This window comes from Arvicanthis niloticus, chromosome 2, assembly GCF_011762505.2.
Source record: "Arvicanthis niloticus isolate mArvNil1 chromosome 2, mArvNil1.pat.X, whole genome shotgun sequence".
NCBI classification, from domain to species: Eukaryota; Metazoa; Chordata; class Mammalia; order Rodentia; family Muridae; genus Arvicanthis; species Arvicanthis niloticus.
The window spans coordinates 134,340,829-134,356,740 of NC_047659.1; the positions used below are offsets into that span (position 1 = coordinate 134,340,829).

The following is a 15,912-nucleotide window of genomic DNA, read 5'->3' on the forward strand; positions in this document are numbered from 1 at the left end:
CCTTTGTCCCTTTCTTCTTCTGTCTTTCCTTTTATGGGTATGGCTGTTTGGCTTACACACATGTCTGTGCACCACCTGGTACCTGTGGAGGATAGGAGAGAACACTGGCTCCCACAGAACTGGAGTTACAGATGCCTGTGAGCTGTTGTGTGGGTGCTGGGAACTCAACCCGGGTTCTCTGCAAGAGCAGCCAGTGCTCTTAACGGCTGAGCCATTGCTCCAGCCCCTTCTACTTAGTTCTTTTGAGACAGGGTCTCTCAGTAAAACTGGAGATTGTGGATTGACTGTGCAACCTGGCCTTTAAGTCCCAGAAATCGTCCTGTTTCTGCCTTCTCAATTCTGGGGTTACAGACACACAACACTGTGCCCAGCCTTTTGTGGGTGCTGGGGATACAAACTCAGGTCCTCAGAGTTGTATGCCAAGCGCTTTACTGAGCCATCTCTTGGGCCCTACTTTGTTTAGTTTTGAGATCTCAGTAAACCAGGCTGGTCTCAAACTCACAATACAGGAAAAATATGACTTTGAACCTCTTGTCTTGTGGCCCCTGCCTCCCGAGTGCTGGACTCACAGACAAGAGTCAACCACGATTAATTTACTGTTTTAGCCTTGGGAACTGGCACAGCTTTTGACAGGCTTCAGGCTCTAGTTACTAAGGCACGGGATGATGGGCTGTGCCCCCCAGACCTTTACTCTGACCCAGCTTGGACGGTACCCCTAACCCTCTAGGCCTCACTCTTCCCCTTCAGAGCTGAATGAGAGAGCTGACAGTCACAAACTCAGCTTCCGTGGCTACCATCATCTCTCTTCTTTGGGACTGAGTCTCCTCATCTGTAAACGTTTCTCAATTCGAATCCGCCCCCTCCCGCAAACACCGAGCATGCGCACACATGCACCGGTGATGGAAGATGATGGCCGGCTGCCTGGACAGAGACCCTGAGGTTGAGTTCTGTGTGCTAGTTGATAACAGCGGGTTCCATGGAGGCACCTGTAGGTGCTGGGGGTGTGGGGGCGTCTTATGCCAAGCCAGGCTTGGCTTTTGAACCAGCCAGACACTGGATCGCCCACCCCACCAACGGCCTGGGATCCGATGCTCACTGTGGCGAGGGCATTTCCCCATTAAGGCTTCCGCGCCAACTGTCTGCAGCTGCGAGACACAAGCGTCCCGGGTGGCGCATTCCACTGAATCAAATCTACCACAAACTCCGGGACCTGACCTCAGCTCTAGAGATGACAGCAGGAAGGATGCTGCCTGAGCCGGGGGCTTAGCCAGCCAGGCCCTGCCCGCCGCAGAGGAGGAAGCCCCAGGCCTGCCGCCTGCTGTGCTCACAGCGGGATCAGCGCCCCAGATCTCTCTCAAAGCCAGGCCGCCACCACTGGCCTCGCGGCTCATCTCCCGCAGCTCCCTGAGGTCTGGGCGATTATGCTACTGAACATTCCGCTTTCATCTTGTCAACCTCGCAGTAAATTACAGGCCCGGGGAGGCGTGGGTCTCCTCCTTAAACAAGATTCAATTCCACTTAGCTGCCCCCCTTCCCGCCCCCCCACGTGGCTCACCCCCTCCCCCAGCCTGCTCAGGATTTATGGCCTTTCCTTGCAGGCAGCTGGTAACCATGGCAGGCTCCTTGGGGAGGCTGTAGGCTGGAGCCTTGGCAGCCCCAGGCTTCAGCTCGCCCCGGCCACCGCCTACTCAGCGGGGAGAGGAAAGGCCAGGAGTGTGAGCTTCTAGAAACTTGAAGTCGTGATAACCGCCACACTAGCCACAGTGAGTACTTCTGTCTCACACACCCAGTCTTCCCTGTCACTACGCCACAGACACCAACACTGATCCATTGCACCAGAAAGCATGTTGCTTCTTCCTCTTCAATATTGACACAGGTGGATAGATGCTTGTCCCCAGAACATCTAGGAGTTGGTCTGTGAAGTCGCCTTAGAGACGCAGTTGGTGCTGGGGCTGGAGTTGCCACACCAGGGAATCAGTCTCTTTCCAGAACCTGTTATTGCATGCAGTCTTGAGTCAGGGTGGTCACTGCAGACAGAGCTCAGCTCCTGCTTACCTTTCTTCAGTGACCAGATCACTCTCTTGTGATCTGGTGACAAGAGCATTTTTTCCTAACTATTAGCACGATTACCTAATAATGGACCAGGCCCGGCTGCCCCTGATGACACCGCCGGGTCATTTAAGACCCTCTGTTTTCCAGCTACAAACTTCCTTGTTCAGCTCAGGTTTTCTCCGTTAGGTTCTGGGGCTTCCTCCATCTTTGCTCTCCCTCTCCCTTGCCTTTACCCCCACCCCTGCACCACTGCATCCCAGAAGATCAGAATTGGAAACTTATCACTGCTCTCACTTTCCTGATGGAGAGGGCCAGAATGAGGGGACAATGGGCTCGGATCTGCCAATGAAGGGCATCCAAAGTGCTGCTGTCCACTGTCCTGAAACCAGGGTTCTGAGCGTCTTACAGATAAACCACTTTACTCTCACCCAGCACCCTGAGGCAGTCCCTGCTCCTGTAGCCGTGGATATGAAGGACAGAGGTCATACCCAAGATCATACAGTCTAACGTTGCAGCCACAGTTCTCCCCCGGGGCTCCGTGGTCCCACGTGTCCTACAAGCCAGGGGGAAGCAAGAACGGATGCAGTGCTAAGGGAATGTGGTCTCCCTCTTTTCTCCTGGGGCCTGGTCTGAGTTAAGTGTTCCCTCACCCAGATTCTGCCCACAAGGGACTGCCCCTTTCCATCCATATCCTTTGGGAACTTCTGGATTTACAACTTCCTATTGTATGTCAGCCCCATACCTCTGCAGGGTAAGGTCAGGGTCCAGTCTATCTCTTCAAATGCAGTCTAACCCGGGCACCAGCTCCAGCCTACTTACATACAAGTTCTTGTGGGCTTCTGAATGAGGTGACATTTGAACTGTCCTGGAAGATTATGGAGGAACTCAGCTCAGCATAGCGAGCCCTGGGAAGAGAATCATGTGTAGAAGAAACAGCTTGTGGGAAGTCATGGGGAGGATGTATCAGCCCAGGAAAGGCTAGACCCTGGGGGACTTGGTTCCATCACTGAGCTGGGAACCTTCTTGCTGAACTGCATGTGTCCTAAACAGACAGGCCCAGGGAGGGGCTTACTACCAGGTGCCATGGCCACAGGTTGGATGCTTGGAGTTATAATCCAGTGTGGCCCAGTGGCCCCCTAGATTGTAAGTTAGGTCCCATCTGGGGCCACAGATAGACAATGCCGGTGCCAAGCCTGAGGGGTGTTTCTCCATTTCCTCTCCTGACAGGTGATGGAGCTGGCAGATAGGGAGTCTTCTTCCCTAATCTCCCTGCTCAGGCTGCAACAGGGGAGGGAGCCGAGCCTGGCACTCCTTCCAAGGCTTAATCCTCTCCTTCCTGCATTTAAAGCTGTGGGTGACAGTCTTTGGTAGCCATATGCGGAGGGTTGAGGACTAGGGCAGAGGACTAGGAAACTGCTGTTGATGACAAGCCAACTCACACACAAGTCTCTGTGGTAAGGTCTGCCTGAGATGCATGGGGAGCCTCAAAATTTGCTCATTGCTCTGGAGAAGGTAGAGGTGGGCTTGGGGGGGTTCCATGGGGGAGTCACACATGGGCTGAGCTGGGTCCCCAGTTTTGCTGTGTGACCTAAGAGAAGCTGCTTTCCCTCTCTGAGTTTCAGTGCTCTTCTATACAAAACAGGGGGTGTGGGGGGGGAGAAATCCTTCAAGATGTTTTTTCTTCTAAAGCTCAAGTAGACACAAAAGTAATTCTCTGGAAAGTCAAGTGCCGGAAGCAGGTGAGCCGTGACCATTATTTTCCACAGGAGAGAGAGGATCATACTCTGAGGATGAAACGGAAGCACTGCATGCATCTCCTGTGGGGGTGGGGAGGATTCACCTCCAGCTCTGAGCCCCTGGAGGGACCCCCTGTGAGTCTCCACAAAGGAGTCCCTCACTTACTGTCTGGCAATGTGACCCCACCATACAGGTAACACCTAACACCTATCCTTGTCTCTGCCCAGGCCTCCTGTCTGCTCCTGGTTTTGTGGCAAAGCTCTCCCTTTCCTGACCAGAGAGGCTTCTGAGAAGCCACCAGACACTCTGGCTCTTTTCCCCTGTGGCTACATTTAAAGATGATGGTTTCTCTCTGGACTGCACAATGAATTCCTGACCCCAGGACAAGGCTCTCTAAACTTCTTTATATTTTATCTATCTATCTATCCATCTATCTATCTATCTATCTATCTATCTATCTATTGATTCTCTCTCTCTCTCTCTCTCTGTCTCTCTCTCTCTCTCTCTCTCTCTCTCTGTACATACCACAGTGTACATATGGAGGCTGGAAGACAACTTGAGAGAATCAGTTCTCTCCTCCCACTGTACGGATGCCAAGGATCAATCCCAGATTGCCAGGTTTGGCTGGGAGCACCTCTACCCACAGAGCCAACTCGCTGGCCCCTCAGTATGAGATTCAAAGAGGTGAGGCCCTATGGGGTCTGTAAGAGGTGTTGATGATCAAGCCTATGGATCTGTGTGATTTCTAGCTTAACAGATGTGATGGCTGCCTTCACTGTCGACGTGAGTGGGCTTTAGAACCACCTGGGAGACACACCCGTGAAGGTGGTGCTGGAGAGGACTCATCAAGGATCCAGCACCCGGTCAGTGTGTGTGGCAGCACTTCTGCTGTTCTGGGGACCCAGACTGAATTTAAAAGGAAAAAGGAAAAGTCAGAGGAACACAAGCATCCCCCTGTCTCTGCTTCCTGATCCTCAGAGGCATGATCAAGCGGCTGCCTGTGTGCCTGGCCCTACAGACATACCACCCTGAAGCCTTACCCACCAGGAGCCAGGTCTCCTCAGATGTGAGCCAAGATAAACCTATCCTTCTGGAAGCTGCTTCCAGTCAGGTATGGTCACAGCTATGGGGAAAGTATGGATATGTTCATTTCTGGGTTATCTGAGACCGAGTCTGGCTCAGGGTCACTTTGGCTAGGTCTCTCATGTCCCATCTCCCTCCACAATGCTCCAAGCCACCCTGGGATCTGATGGATAGTAGGCCATCACTACAAGAGGCCTCTTTATTTTGGACCAGACCAGAAGCCCAAGAAATGTCTTTCCCTTCCATCTGCCGGCAAGCTCCCTGCATCGACTTTACCTTTCTCTAATGGACTCCTGGATATCAGCATGGAAAATTCCCCTAGAAGATTCTAATTGATAAGAACTAAGCACACATCTCTTTGTACCAATCTCTTCCCGTGACTAGAGATCAGAGCGGGGGGGGGGGGGGGGCCGGGGGGAGGGGGGCGGCAGACTCCTCCCCTCAGATCCCTCGCTCTTTCAATCAGTTGCGACCAGGTGTTCGCCCTCAACATGTCGAAGTCATCGATGACTGACACGCTATCCAATCCAGCTATTGTCCCCAGTACTCATGTCCCTCGTCCTCAGTGGTCTTTGAAACCTTACTGATCGGCTGGCATTCTTCAGCATTCCCATCATGCCTCTGGCTGTCCTTCACAACCGTAGTCTCTTCAGTTCCCACTGAAACTCTTCACTCATTCCTGGGCAAGCCCATTCATGCCAATGGCCTCAGTTACCCTCAGCACCACAATGGTTGCCAACCTCAGTGGTCCTGGTCCTGACCTGTTCTTTGAATTTAATTGTGAGATTCATGTCCACCTCACTTAGATGCCCCAGCTAAGCCTCATTGCTAGCAAGCTCAAAGTCGCCTCGGTAAATGGCCCCGATATGTGTCTAGTGGTCCAGGCCAGAAGGCTGGGAGCTCTTCTTGGCAGGAGCCCGTGCTTTCCCTCCAGAACATTCCTCCACGGGGCCACCTGGAGTCATCTTGCCTCCTACTTCAGTTCCAACCAAGGATTCAGGGTGACCCTTGGGTCATGGCTGCACAGTGGACAGTGACAACATTTAACAAGGAGGGAATCAGAGGAACAGAGGCTGGAGTGGGAGGGAAGGTGTAAGTAGGCTATGCCTGACACGTTCCTGAGACGTGCCTACAGAGACATGTAACAGGCAGGTGCAAGGAACAGTCTGGAAAGAACTCCAAGGACAAGCCCAGACTGGAGATATAAATCAGAGCATTCCTCTGCTTGCAGGTGACATTTAATGCTGAGGGAATGCTGAGGTCACAGAGGAGAGACAGAGAAGGCTCAGGGTACTGCCACATAAGAGAGGAAGCAGAGAGGGGGTGAAGCAGAGGGATGAGAGACATCTAAAACACAGAGCTGACCAGAGTCCAGACAGCAAAGCTGCTGAGACACAGGGGAAACTGAGGCACAGCAGCACTGTGACGGTCCTGGAGAAGCGTGTCATCTGTCTTCCCTGCGGACTGTGTATCCAGGGAGGCAAGGGTGTCGTGTTCTGTCATGTTGTGTCCCTGCTTCGCTCATTCTGTATTGTTCTCTGACGTGTCTGGTTTTCTTCAGCTATGCGTTGACCGTTGTATTTTAATTTTTATCTAAGGAGAGAACTTAAAGCCCTGAAACAGTGGAATTTCTCCTTTTTAAAAAGCACTTGCACTTGGCTGTGCGTTCGACTTCAAAACTCATAGCCCTGGATTCCCTGGGTGACTGAGTGCCCCTCCCTGCCCCTGTGAGTCCCCCCACCCCCCAGTCCCAGCTGCTTCCTTCTGTTTCATCCGTACCTCAAGGGCTTTTGAGAGCCCAGTGGGTCTGGGGAGGGTCTGCATCTTGACTCCCTCCTCATTCAGACCATGAACTTGGACTTCCATTCGCCTTTATACTGTGAGATCATTAAAAACCGAATTCGCATTTTCTGGGATCAGCCAATGTCCTGAGGGCAAACGCTGCTTCTCTGCTCTCTAACGGCCGGCTCGGCTTTCTGTTTTCCCTCCAGTTTTGACCTAATAATTCCTGGTAATTCCTTACAAAAGACTCGCTTGTCAGCTCTTTGATGCTTTAATAAGATGATTTTTGTGTTTTATCCAGCATTCTTAGCTCCTTTAAGCTGAAGGGTTTGTCCCCAAACCTCAGTGCCCTGTTTCTAAACACAGAGATGGCAAATCTCTAAGGCTTGGCCACAACATGTGGCATATGTTAATGGCTTCATAAATATTTGTTGTGTCAGAGCTGCAGCTCAGTCAGTAGAGTGCTTGCCTCGCATGCCAGAAGCTCTGGGTTTGATCCTTAGCACTGTATAAAAGAGACATGGGGTGCATACCTGTGGTCCCAGCAACACTCTGGTGGTGGAGGCAGGGGATCCAGAAACCAAGGCCATTTTCAGCTACTTCCTGAGTTCAAGGCCAGCCTGGGGTATATGAGACCCTGTCTCAAAAACAAACTCGAAGGTTCTTTATAAGTTCACGTGTTTGGTCCACAGCTGGTAGGACTTTATAAAAACTTTGTTACCTTAAGGGAGGTGGAACCTGGAGGAAATTGGCCGGGTGTGTGTGTGTGTAGACCTTGAGGGTAATAGCCTGGACTAAATGAGACCCTAAAATAACCAAAATAACTATTTGTTGATTGAATTCGGGACCTGAAGCTAGATCTGCAGCGTCCCGGCTCTTTAAAGGCGTTTGCATCACGCCCAGATGAAATTTCAACAGAGATAGTGATCGGAGAGAAGCAAAGCTGTGAGCTGTGAGCAAGGGAAGGGCCACGGGCAGGCAGAGAGTGGTAGCAGGAAGGATTGGGAAGCACACAGATGGAGCTGCATCTCAGCAGATGAACCATTCACTGGGCTGGAAGGGAGTCTCACAGGAAGTGGACCACGCAAGCCAGAGCCTGCATGGAGGCTAGTTATGTGGGCGGAACGTAGAAGCTATGAGTGAGCAGAAAAGCAGGGACCATCCAGGAAAGGGTTCCTGGGGGGCTCGGTGAATGCAGAAGCAGAGCCCAGGCAGGACAGCTCCCAGCGCCGCCGGCAGGGGGGAGGAGGAAGCAGCCTGTTGGAATGCAGGCATGGTAATTGCTACAGAGGAGCGTTCCCTTCCGTTTGAAAAGCTTTCTGCTCTGCGTTTTTCTTTGGTCCCAGTTTCAAAGGAATTTTAATTGCAAAGAAAATTTTGTCATCTCCCTGGGGGGAGAGGGCTCCACAGCTTCGAAAAGTCCGTGCCTGATGTGGCTGCTTCTCCAAACTAGCGTTTTCACGCTTTTGGCTGCGAGGGAACTGGCTGGCGATTGGTCCTAGTTGGGGGCGGGGGGGGGGGGGGGGAGGGGGTGGTGGGGTTAGTTGGGCGGTAGGCCTCCCTGCTCCTCTCCAGGGCTGGAAAACCTGAGTTTGCATCCTGGGGTGGCCTGGACCAGGTCCTTCACGGGGCCTTTAGTGCCAGTCTAAGCATGGGCCCCGGTACCTATGCCAGGCCCACTTCGTCCTCCATTTGGCAAGTTTGTTTCAACATGGCTAATATGCCTAGGGAAGATGGCCACCATCCACTCACTTTAGAGCTAGCTCTGCATGGTGGCCACATTTGAAAGCAGTCTTTAAAAGTTCGACATGAATTTAGCATACCATCCAGTCATTCCATTCCAAAGTCTCTACAGTAGAGACAAAGGGACAAACGTCCAGACAGAGACAGGGCAGCACATTTCAGCCAAAGAGTGGAAGAACATCCATGCCTCTGTAATGATGGTGTGTATGCATGCGTGCGTGCACACGTGTGTGTGTGTGTGTGTGTGTGTGTGTGTGTGTGTGTGTGTGAGATGTGGTCTGTACCACAAAGGGGCTCTCCGAGAGCCAGCATCCCTGATGCTCAGTTCCATGAAGAATGAAAAGCCAAATGACCAAAGCTGAGCCTCCTTTCTAGAAATGTCCAGAAAGGCAACTCCACAGAGACAGAAAGCAGACTGGTGTTGCTTGGTGATGGGGATGGGGATGGGCTGATGTGACAGGCAGGAAGGGGTAAGAGAGACATCCTGATGGATGGTGGTGTAGGTGCCGGGAGAGTAATTTACTGGACATCATTACGTGTGCACTTACAAAGGATGAATTTTATAGTATGTAAATTATACTCAGTAAAACTGTCAGGGGAAAATGGCCCTGCCTCTTTCAGAACCAAAGACAGAATGTCTACAAGGCCCTACATGATCTGCCCTTTGACCTTTGTGATCACAGCCCCGCCCCATCTCTCCTCTTCTGCCAGCTTGCCGACCTTGTTCCCATCTGAGGATCTTGTCATTGTCCATCCCTCTGGCTCGATGCTCTTCCCTCAATATCTGAAGTGTTCCAATGCGCCCCACCCCTGAACACCCTTGTCCAAATAGTGCCTTTTGGGGAAGAATTCCAGATACTCTAAGGACAGCAGCCCCCTTCTCTCCAAGCCCCCCTCTTTCTCTTTTCTATATTTCATTCAGCCCTGATCACCTTCTGGCCTGAACATATTCCCATATTTACTGTGATTTTTCAATGTGTCTGCTTGCGTGTGTGTGTGTGGCTCAGCAAGTGTACGTGTGTGCCATGTGTATACAATGTGCGTGTGCCTGTGTGTGCATGCCATGTGTATACAATCAGGTATCGCCAGAAGAGGACCTCAGATCCCTTAGAGCTGGAGTTGCAGGTAATTGTGAGCCACCTGATGGGGGTGCTGGGAACTGAACTCCAGTCCTTTGTAAATGAGCTGCAAGCTCTCTTAACTACTGAGCCACCTCTGCAGCCCCTTTGCTGTGCTCTTTGTGTGCTTTGCTCCTCCTCCGTGGCACATTATGTCACTGGCTTCTTTAGCTCACATGCCCTTAGGATGCAGAAGAATCTTGGCCACAGAGAGGTGACCAAAACATATTTGCTGAGTATCTGAATTCATAGGAGACTCCACAAATACCTGAGTTCTGTTTGCACCAGAAACATGGGCTCTGGATGGATAATTGTTTTATCTCTAGAGGAATTGCCTGCTATGAGATGGACCGTGGCAAAAATAAGCGGGGAGGGGGTCGGGAGCTGGGACCACCAGACCCCATCACTTAGAAATCAGGGTTGGGGTTTCAGGCAGAGGGAATAGTATGTACAAAGGCCAGAGGCAAAAAAGGAAGTATCATCTGGTTTAGGGAATTGTGAAATATCTGTTTTAATTGAAACAAACAGAGTATGGGGTGTAGGGAAGATGTCACTGGTGGGGTTGCTGGTGCCAGTCTACAGAGGGTCCCAGCACATTGTAATCTGTCACATCAATGCAGCAAGGCACCCGTGGAAAGGTATTGGCTGCATGCAGGTGGGTGGCTCCAACTGAATGTCTGCAGTCCCACCCCACTCTCCCCAAGGGTGTCCTGGGCTTGCACTGCACACTGGTGATCCCAGGAGGGCCTCAACAGGGGAGTGGTGGTGATTAGATTTTCCTTTTAAAGGATCACTCCAGCTGTCAAGAAGAGCCTGGGGAAGGGTCCAGAGTTGGTCCAGGAAGACCAGGCGGGAGGCTGTTAAGCCAGCCAGGCTGGGAGAACTGACAGTCACTGTGATGGATCTGATGTGGGAGACTGGAGTAAGGAGGGATTCTGGGTAACGGCACAGCCCCACCACCAGCGCAGTGAGCAGGGCGCACATGCTCAGAAGTGTGGGAGCTGGGCAGGGCTGTTTCCCTCAAGCCACACACCCAGAACACCCTGAGGGGGAAGGGCCATTGTCTCTTCTACTTTTTATTTTTTTAAAAGCTTTACCTTATTTTTAATTATGAGTTTCTGTGCGGAGCTGTAAGTGCACATGCATGTAAGAGCCCAAAGAGGTCAGAGGCATTGGATCCCCTTGGAGCTGGGGTTAGAGAGGTTGTGAGCTGGAGCCCAAACTCCATTCCTCTGCGAGAGCTGCACACTCTTCTTTGTTGAGATAGCTCCCCAGCCCCTGTCCCCTCCACTTTATAGACAAAAGAAGTGGAGCCCCGGGCTTGACTGGTGTACCCAGGACTCAATCTGATGATCAGGGGGTCAGAAAGGGTCTCTGTCAAGATCTTATACTGAGCTGGGGAGCCAGTGTTCAGTTGGGAAGGTGCAGGTGGCTCCCCAGACAGAGAGAGACAGGCCACGTGGGCAGGGAGACTAAATGGTGGTATCAGGGCCCGGAGCGAGAGAGATTTGGGCCTGGACTCCTACAGATGCTGCCCAGCAGCAGCAGCAGAGATGGCTTGGGGCCAGTATGGGGTGGGGAGAGATGTCCAGCTCCAGGCCCAGACTGAACGGTGGTCAGTGCCAGCACAGGCTTTTAGAAAGAGCCCTGTAGAGCCGTGGTTCTCAACCTTCCCAATGCTGTGACCCTTTAATACAGTCGCTCATGCTATGGTGAGTGTGTGGTGGGTATGTGGAATTTCATGGCTACTGCATCTCTGCAAATTTGCTACTGTTGTATGTTGCAATGCTGATGCTAACATCTGTCTTAGGTGACCCCTCCCCAGGGGTTCAAGACCCACAGGTTGAGAGCAACTGATGCAGTGGAAGCAGAAAGCCCAGACAGGAATGCTGTTGAGGAAACGGACTGGTTTTAAGAGGGGCCACCTCTGGCCTGGTCTCGGGGCTACCCATCCTCTTATCCCTTCTCTCTGTATAGAAAGTGCTGGGGTGCTATGTGTGGTGCACAGAACACGCTTACACACATGAAGCATAGAAAACGTGTCAGGGAGAGACTCACAAGTTGGTGAGACTTAGAGTTGTTTTTATTTGTTTTCCTCTCTGTACTTCTTTGTGTATTTTTTTTTAGACTAATACATCTTAAACAGATTACAGGCAGGTTGAGGGGCAAGCCAGGGAAAAGTACAGAGGAGTGGGGGAAATGGGTAAGGGAACAGATGGGAGGGGAAGACGGTAGGAGCACAGCAAAGTGAGCCAAGGGAGGTCTGGGTGGGTGGGGGGAAGGAAAGATCTGAGGACAGAGCCTTCCTCCATAGCAGGACTGACAGGGAGGCTAGTGACCTTGGAAGGGCTGTGATGAAGATGGGGAGGAGGGGACAGCAGATGGTCGTGGGCTGACCAAGCAGTGAGTGGGAGGGAGAAACAAACAAGACAACTTGGTAATCCAAGCTTTGTGGGAAGGAGAGAGAGAAAATGTAGCTGGGGAGGACTTTGTGATCCAGAGGGAGGAAAGGGAGGAGCACTCGGTGTGCAGGAGACCCAGGTGGATGGCACTGGCCAAGGGCACAGGTGGCAAGCAGGGGCAGAAGGGAGAATTGGAGGGCTCCTGGGGCTCTCTGGGGGGACCATATTCTAGATCTTTCCTCTTGGGGGTGTCCTTTGTGAGACAGTGACCAACTTTACTTCTTGGGGTGACTCTGACCCCAGTCCATGTTTCTAGGTCCTTCTCTCAATGTCTTGGGCCACAGACAGGGCCCCCAGGTAGCTGACTGATGGTGCAATCCATTCATAAACTGTGACCCTCCGTGTCCTCCACAGACTGGACCCAGCTTGTTTTCCTAGAGGCTCTCATCTGGAGTGGAAGACAAGGTGATTGCTGGGGAAGGGGCTGTTAACTTGGCTTAGGGTAGCCAAGGGTTGAGCCAGGTTCTATCCTGTCCCCTATGCCTTTTGACAGGAAGTAGATCTGCAGGTTCCATGTGTCTTATCATTCACAGTCAATTGAAACCTGGGGAAATGGACTGAGCATGTAGTTCAGCTGGTAGAATTTCTTAGCGTATACAAAGCCCTAGGTTTGAGCCCCAGCACTGCATAAACCCAGTGAGATGGCTCACACCTGTAATCGGTGCTAGAAGGGTAGAAGCAAAACAATCAGGAGTTCAAGGTCACCCTTAGCTATGTATACAGTAACTTTGAGGGTCGTGTGGGCTACATGAGACCCAGTCTCAAAATCAGTCAGTCAGTCAGTCAGGCCAGCAAGATTGCTCAAGGGTAAAGGCATTTGCTACCAAGCTTGAGGACCTGAGTTCAATGCCCAGGACACACATGGAAGAAGCGGAGAACCAACCCAGTTAGCTGTGCTCTGACCTCCATACAAATGCCTTGGCATGTGTGCCACTCCCACCCCTACCCCTCTCCACATATAAAAAGATTGAATAAACAAAGGAAAATACACAAAGGCATATCTCTGAGCCTGGGGAAAGTTGTGTTGGCAACTTGAATACAGATGACAGTCACAATGGTCCCCAAAGTACTGTCAACGAGAAGGGAGAGAAAGATATATCCTTTGTAGGTGAGGTGGTGGGTGGACAGAGAGATCATGGCGCCCAGTCCCCGTGAGGGCCGCATCGCCCCTGAGATGGAAGAGTTAAGAAAACGTCAACAGGATAGCTTTCAAAACATCGTTGGAAGAGAGAAAGCAAATTGCATGCACGGCGCTACACCCGGAATGAACGCATTTACATTAAGAAACGTAAAACAATGCTACTTATATGCTGTGGGTGCACAGAACGCACGCTGAAGTCTAAAAATGGTACAGGATGACACACAAGCTTGTCACAGCCCCAGCTCCAGGGGAAGCGGGACAAAGCCAACCAGGGAGGTGATGAGCAAGGGACCAAGTCATTTCTAGTCTCCCACTCCTCAGAGTGGGCTCAGGTGTCCTCCTCTCCTTCTTCCTCTCCTTCCTCCCTCTCCCTTCCTCACCTCACTTCTCCCTTTCTTCCTTCCTTCCTTTCTTTCTTTCTTTCTTTTCTTCTTTCTTCCTTGTTTTGAGACAGGGTCTTGCTACACAGCCACGGAGCTACACTCTGAGATAGAATGATCACAGTGATCATTCTATCTCAGAGTTCCAAGTGCTGTACTTATAACCATGTGCCACCATGCCTGGTTAGAGTTACATATTTCTTATACATATATTAAAAGTATAGCATTTATTTATTTTAGTGAGCTTGTGTGTGTACGCATATGGATTCACGCATGGCTGACATGTGGAAGTCAGAAGGTAACTTTCAGGATTCTGTCATCTCCTTCCATAAAGTAAGACCCAGGGATTCGAGGTGGTTCATCAGGTTTTGGTGGCAAGTGCCTTTGCCCACAGAGCGACCTTGCCAGTCCTAGTCCTCCAAGTTTTGAGGATCAAATTATAATGTCTGATCGAAGAGGAATCCAGGGCACAGGAAGGCAAACTGAATTACCCTGGAGATAAGCTGAGACTCACACCTAGGGCTGTCTCTCTTCTTGTCTGGCCACTCTGTTGCCGGAGCTTGGAAGGAAAGGCCTTCTAAGCTGTTTAGGGTCCCCTCATCATCTTGCCTTTAGGATATTGATGGCCAGAGAGCCATTCTTCATGCTGCTTCATGGGAGACCTGCTGTCCTTAAGCAGAAGTCCCATGATCCTCCTCATCCAGATCCTCCTTCTCCCTCAGAATTCTAAAGGAACGACTCCAGAAGTGGAGGCAGGGTGGTGCGGAGCGTAGACTATGGGGCGCTGCTTTGGAGAGATGGTGGGTTGAGTCTCTCTTAGCTGTCATTTATTAGGAAGTGCCCCTGCTAAAGAGGCTTCCTTCCTCTGCGAATAGTCCAGTGTGCAGATTGCAGGGTCAGAGAGTCCATGGCGAGCCCTCTCACACCCACCTCTCTCCTTGGCCTGGCTCTATTTCCTGTTCCTCAATTTTTACAAAGTCCACCGACAGTAAATTCAAGTCACCCCAGGAGAGTTGAACTCACTCCTGATCCCTGAGCCAATTACAGTGCCTGACAGGAAGCAGGTGCTCAGGCTAGCTCAGGCTAGCTCAGACTAGTTTGTGACATGGCCTCTGAAGTCTGTGGTGCTAGACTTAGCAATGCTAACCAAAGGCACCACAGTCACCCGGGAGAGGGTGGTACCTGGGGTCAGATCTCTGTGTAGTCACTTTTGTTTGTTTGTTTGTTTGTTTGCTCTGTTTTGTTTTGAGACAGGGTCTGGCTATGCAGTCATGGCTAGCTTAGAACTTGCTGTGCAGAATAGACTGGCCTCAAACTTCTGGCGATTGATTGTCCTGGCTCTGCTTCCTGAGTGGAGAGGTAATGGGCCTGCATGACCATGATGGGCTCCTGAAGCCGTCTTCAACTCTACCTTGAAGATGGCAGGAAAGCACTGAAGACTACCTGGATGAGGTCCATGACATCCAAGATCCCCAAGGGAGAAAGACAGAGCATGATCCCTCAGGTTGTCCTCTGACCCCTGGACACAAGTGTGCTCACACAAATAAACACAGTAAATGCACAAGCAAACAAATAAATGTTTAGCAATGTTTTTTTTTTTTTTTTTTTTTTTTTTAACACATCTGGCGGAGGGGCCTTGAGGCAATGCTAAAGCAGAGAGATAGAGAGCAGGAACACACTAAGGAGTTGAGGTGACAGAAGGGTTCTGGGGCCACTCTAGACCTCAGAGCTCTCTGGGAAGCTGAGGGAGGTCAGGGTGACTGGATGGAATGTCCTTTAAAATTTAAACGGAGATACTCTGTGATATAGGCTGGCCTCAAACCTATGGCAATCCTCCTGCCTCAGCCTCCCTGCTGCTAGTATTACAGGTATATGCCGCCACACCCAATGGGTCACCAGGATATTTAGACATGATAAGAAATTACGTGCATAAGAATATGCTTCTGCACCAGGCAGTGTAGCACACGCCTTTAGCTAAGGCCACATAATAGAGAGACCCTGTCTCAAAAAATAATAATAAATAAAATAAAATGATAAAAAATTTAAACAAGACTATGCTTTGTAAGGAAAAAACAAAGGTTCCCTTTGCCCAGTTGGCTGCTGTCACTGTGACAGTCTTTCTGGGTTGCTACTTCCTGTACCTTTGTATTCAGACGGCATTGACACAGGTCTCCAGTAAATTCCCAGCTCACCTGAGTCACTTGGCAGAAACAAGTTTTTATGTCAACTCACAAACCGACCCGTGTAAGCCCTCCAACAAACAGTGCGTGTTATTGCAAAGGCAGCTAGCCAACAAGGGAAGCAGTCAGCGGCCCTTTCTCTGGTTTGTCACGGACACATCTGCCGACCAACACTTGGCATTCAGGAGAAGATCACGCATGCCCGAAACTTGCCTCTCGAGGGAGAAGCAGGAA

General features: G+C 51.0%; 1 protein-coding gene and 1 long non-coding RNA gene across 6 annotated transcripts in view; one reads left to right on the forward strand and one right to left on the reverse strand.

Moving 5' to 3' along the window:
* Nucleotides 1-15,912, reverse strand: part of Cdh22 (cadherin 22) — a 122,328-nt gene that overhangs the window by 82,293 nt on the left and 24,123 nt on the right. The window lies entirely within an intron of this gene.
* On the forward strand, nt 1,604-5,262 carry LOC143441502 (uncharacterized). 4 transcript variants are annotated; one of them, XR_013108987.1, is made up of 4 exons: nt 1,604-1,763; nt 3,280-3,564; nt 3,819-4,652; nt 4,768-5,262. It is a non-coding gene; the product is annotated as an uncharacterized LOC143441502 (long non-coding RNA). The 4 variants fall into 4 exon arrangements; XR_013108988.1 differs by having other exon boundaries at nt 3,819-3,982; nt 4,539-5,262; XR_013108985.1 differs by having other exon boundaries at nt 3,819-5,262.